The sequence below is a fragment of the Chinchilla lanigera genome, unplaced genomic scaffold (genome assembly GCF_000276665.1).
Source record: "Chinchilla lanigera isolate Chin_1 unplaced genomic scaffold, ChiLan1.0 scaffold00162, whole genome shotgun sequence".
Taxonomy (NCBI): Eukaryota; Metazoa; Chordata; class Mammalia; order Rodentia; family Chinchillidae; genus Chinchilla; species Chinchilla lanigera.
The window spans coordinates 993,704-998,312 of NW_004955563.1; the positions used below are offsets into that span (position 1 = coordinate 993,704).

The 4,609-nt window shown below is 44.5% G+C and overlaps 1 protein-coding gene across 3 annotated transcripts in view; it reads right to left on the reverse strand.

Moving 5' to 3' along the window:
* March2 (membrane-associated ring finger (C3HC4) 2, E3 ubiquitin protein ligase) overlaps positions 1 to 4,609 on the reverse strand; it is a 21,458-nt gene that overhangs the window by 16,674 nt on the left and 175 nt on the right. For all 3 annotated transcript variants that reach the window (XM_013509139.1, XM_013509142.1, XM_005413127.2), the window contains exon 2: positions 2,333 to 2,343. The gene's annotated coding sequence lies outside the window, so the exon portion shown is untranslated. The remainder of the gene's footprint in view (positions 1 to 2,332; positions 2,344 to 4,609) is intronic.

Sequence of the window (4,609 nt, forward strand, 5' to 3'; positions counted from 1 at the left end):
CAACGATCCTCCTGCCTCAGCCTCCTGAGTGCTGGGATTACAGGTGTGCACCACCAAGGCTGGCAGCTTCTATTTTTAAATGGAAAGATAAGTCACAACGTTTTACAGAGATTAATCATGGATCATGAAAGCCGTTAGAAACAAAATAGAGTCACTTTTGTGACTAAAAACAGCAGAAATGAAAAATAAACCTGAAAAGTTAAGAATGAGAGGCACTCATTTCAAAAAGCTTGAGATAAACTGTCACACAAACCTCGGAAAGACATCACAACCTTATGCAAAAATACTTGTGGGAGGTCGTGGCCCTAAAATCATCCGTGTAACCTTGGGCTGACACTACTCATGTTATTAATCCTTGTAGCCAAAGATAAGTGGTTCAAAATAACTTACATAATTCTCCTCATTTTGACTTTGAAAGCTTCTGTTCTCTCAAGCCCTTTGAAATCACATATCCTCTACAATGGCATGTGCATTCTCCTGCAATGCCATTTCTGAATAAATTTCATTTTTTCTTTGTAGTAACGAGGATCAAACCCATGAGTCTTGCTCATGCTGGACAAGATAGAGTATTGCTAAGTAGCCAAATTCCTCAAATTGGGTTTGAACTTGTAATCCCCCTGCCTCAGCCTCCCAGAGTCTGGGATTACTGGTGTGTGCCCCTATGCCTGACTCAATTAGGCTTTAAAATGTTATTTGCAGCAGATCAAAATACATCAGATATGGTTTGTTTGTTTTGTTTTGTTTTGTTTTGTTGTCTTTTTGAGACAGGGTCTCACTATGCAGTTCAGGCTGGCCTTGAGCTCACTTCGTAGCCCAGGCTGATCTCGAACTCACAACGATCCTCCTGCCTCAGCCTCCCGAGTGCTGGGATTACCAGTGTGCGCCACCACACCTGGCCTACATCAAATATGTTTAAATGCAAGCATTTTTAAATTTTTATTTTAAAGTGAGTTTGAACTTACATAAAAGTTGCAGATGTGATACACAGAGAGTTCCTATAAATTCTTTTCCCAGGTTCTATATATATATTTTTACATTGCTGGCTCCTTTGAGTATTAAATTATAGCTGGGTATGGTGGCGGATGCCTGTAATCCCAGCACATGGGAAGCTGAGGCAGGAGGACCACTAAGAGTTCCAGGCAAGCCGGGGCTACATAGTGAGCTCAAGATCAGCTTGAACTACATAGTGAGACCCTGTCTCAAAAACTTCCCCCAAGCCAGGCATGGCGGTGTATGCCTGTAATCCTAGCAATCAGTAGGCTGAGGCAGGAGGATTGCTGTGAGTTTAAGGCCAGCATGAACTGCATAGCAAAACCCTGTCTCAATAAGACCAAAACAAATACACAAACAAATTAAAAAGAAACCTACTCCCCCAAAAAACCCTTGAATTATAGACATGTTGTCCCATGAACACTTAATACAAAATATATAAGCATACTTTTACACATAATCATAGTACAACCTTCAAAATCAGAAAGTTATTATAGAGCCAATATTACCATAAGATTCCCAAATTCCATTCAGTTTCCCATAAAGTCTTTTTGTTTGTTTGTTTTTTTGGTTTTTTTCCTGGTACCGGGAATTGAACTCAAGACCTTCTGCTTACCAGGCAAGCGCTATGCCACTGAGCTAAATCCCCAGCCCACCCCAAAAAGTCTTTAAAGATCTGAAATCCATCCCTAGTTCATATGTTGTATTTTGCTTTTTTTTTAATATTACCTTTTTGGTTTTTTGTTTTTTCTTCCAGTACCAGGAATCAAACTCACGACCTTGTGCTTACCAGGCAGGAGCTGTGCTGCTGAGCTAAATCCCTAGCCCTGTATTTTGCTTTTATTCCTCTAATTTAGTCTCCTTTTATCTGGGACAGTGCCTCAATCTTTTGCTGCCTGTATGATCTTGACACTTTGGAGAATTATAGGCTAGCGATTTTGTAGAAAGTCTCTCTCCTTGGATTCACCTAAGATTTCCTCATGATTGTAGATTTGTGGCAAGAAATACAGAAATAATACTTATTCTTAGGATGTATATGATGTGGACTTTTTCATTACTGATTGTGCTATCTTGGTTGAAATGGTACCCACCAGCTTCTCCACCGTGGGTTAGCACATGGAACTTGTCAGTAAGCGCTCTTGGAAGATATTTTGAAACTAAATAAACATCGTATTTCTCCACACATATTTGCCCACCAATTTAACATTCATCCACGCCTCTCGTCTGAAGTACACATTATTCTGATTGCTGCCAGTGGAGGATGGTCCAGTTCCACCTTGAAACACATCCTTTACTTACTGGCTCAACGAGGCATTCCAGGCAGACTTCTCTTGTATTTGGCCCCGGCCCTGCCTGGGCATCAGGCATTTCTCCAAGAACGCCTGGTTCCTTTTGGTAGGGAATGGCAGGTTTAGAAATCAAGCTCTGGGAGAGAAATGTGTTCGCTGCCACTACGCTATCAGTAGTCCTTGGCTTTCTCCTCACAATACATATGCATGCATGTACCTAAATAGAGGCATTTACATTTCTGTCTCATCACTCACCCACCTACCTTTATTTTATTTTATTTTATTTTATTTTTGCAGTGCTAGGGATCATATCCAGGGCCTTGCACATGCTAGGCGAGGGCTCAGTCACTGAATTGCATCTCTAACCCTGACCCAGCTGTCATGAAAACCACAAATGAATGTCAACAGCCCTAATTCAAATCCAGCACCAAGTCTTCTCCCGGGCCCCTGACTTCTTTCTAATTTCCTTCTCCCACCGTCAGAAACCAGGCTCCCAACGTTAATTTGGGAGCTCAGATGCGCTGGCTGCCTTCATCCACTTTCTGTTGCCATGACAAAATACCTGGGGCCAGGTAACTTATAAGGAATAGAGGTTTATTTGGCACACAGTTCTGGAGGCTGGGAGGTCCAAAGCATTCACCGGCTGACGCATAAACTGGTGGAGGGGCCCGGAGATATAGCTCAGCGGCACAACGCCTGCATGGCAGCGCAAGGTTGTGAGGTAGATTCCCAGCACCAAAAAATAAATAAATCAAATAAACTGATGGAGGGCAACACATGGTGAGTGAGCAGGTGGGCTGGCTCAGTTCCCTCTTCCTTCTCTACGGGGCCACCCTGAGTCCCTACCCTGAAGACCTGGTCTCATCCTAACCACCTCCCAGATGCTCCGCTTCCCAACACCCTTCACTGTGACTCTGGGGACTAAACTGCCAGCTCGTAAGTTCCAGGTGACTTGCCCAAGTGTAGCGCCGGCCAGGACTCGCTGCGGATGTACTGCTCCAAGCGCATTCCAGCCCCTGCTGGAAACACCAGTGGAAAGCTTGACCCAGTGCAGGGGCTAAGCACACGCACATGACCAAACATCCTAATGCATCACTTCTGAAAGCTACGTGGGAATCAACTCAAAGTCTTCAAAATTGAGAAGTATGCCAGTCAGTCTTGGTTGTCAGCTTGATGGGATTGCAGGACTCCTGCAGAGGTGATCAGATTGGAAAGGCTCTAACCTCATCAGTGGGTAACACACTGACCAGATCCTAGCTAAATGAGCTCTTATAAAATGGGGCCTATCCGGCATGGTGGCACACGCCTGTAATCCCAGCACTTGGGAGGCTGAAGCAGGAGGATCCTTGCAAGTTTGTGACCAGCCTGGGCTACAAAGTGAGCTAAAGGCCGGCCTGAACTGCATAGTGAGGCCCTGTCTCAAAAAGACAGAAAAAAAAAAAGATAGGGCCTAGTTGCAGGAATGGGTCGCACAGAGTGACCTTGAAGATTATCTCTGGTGCTGTCTCCTTCCTCTCTGGACCTTCCCCTTCGCTCTGCTTCCTGCCCCATGTGAGGCAAGCAGCTGTCCTCCAGGTCCTTCTGCCATGATGTTTCTGCCTTGGAGCCAGCCAGCCAGCCATGGACTGGACTCCCTGAAACCATGAATCAACATAAATCTCTCTTTTAATTTTCAGGTGTCAGTTTTTTTGGTCCCACCAACAGGAAAGCTTACTAATCTACTAAAGAATGCAAACCTGATGTGACGGTGCACACCTGTAATCCCAGCTAGTAGCAGGAAGATCACAGCAAGTTTGAAGTTAGCCTGGGCTACACAGTGAGTCCAGGGCCAGCCTGAACTACCTTGTGAGACTGGCTCAAAACAAAGCAAACACAAAAAGAAGGGTCACGAGTTTGAGTTCCACCTCAGCAACTTAGCAAGACCCTGTGTCAACATGAAAAATTTAAAAAGAACTGGGGATACAGCTCAGTGACAGAGAGCCCCTGGGTCCACTCTCCAGTTCTTTAAAAAAGAAGGAAAAGGAGGAGGAGGAGGAGGGAGAGGAAGAGCAGGAGGAGGAAGAGGAAAGGAGAAGATGAATTAGAGTTAACGATGCAGATGTCTACACACTGTATCTCAAGCTTGCCATATAGTAAATGAGAAATTTCTTTTTATACAAGTATTCCAACTGGATGTGATGGTGCACACATTTATTCCTAGCACTCTGGGAGGCTGAGGCAAGAGGACCGTAAATTCAAGCACAGCCTTGAGCAATTGAGCAATTTAGTGAGATCTCATCTCAAAAAATAAAAATAGCCAGGCATGGTCGCACACACCTCTAGTTCCAGCA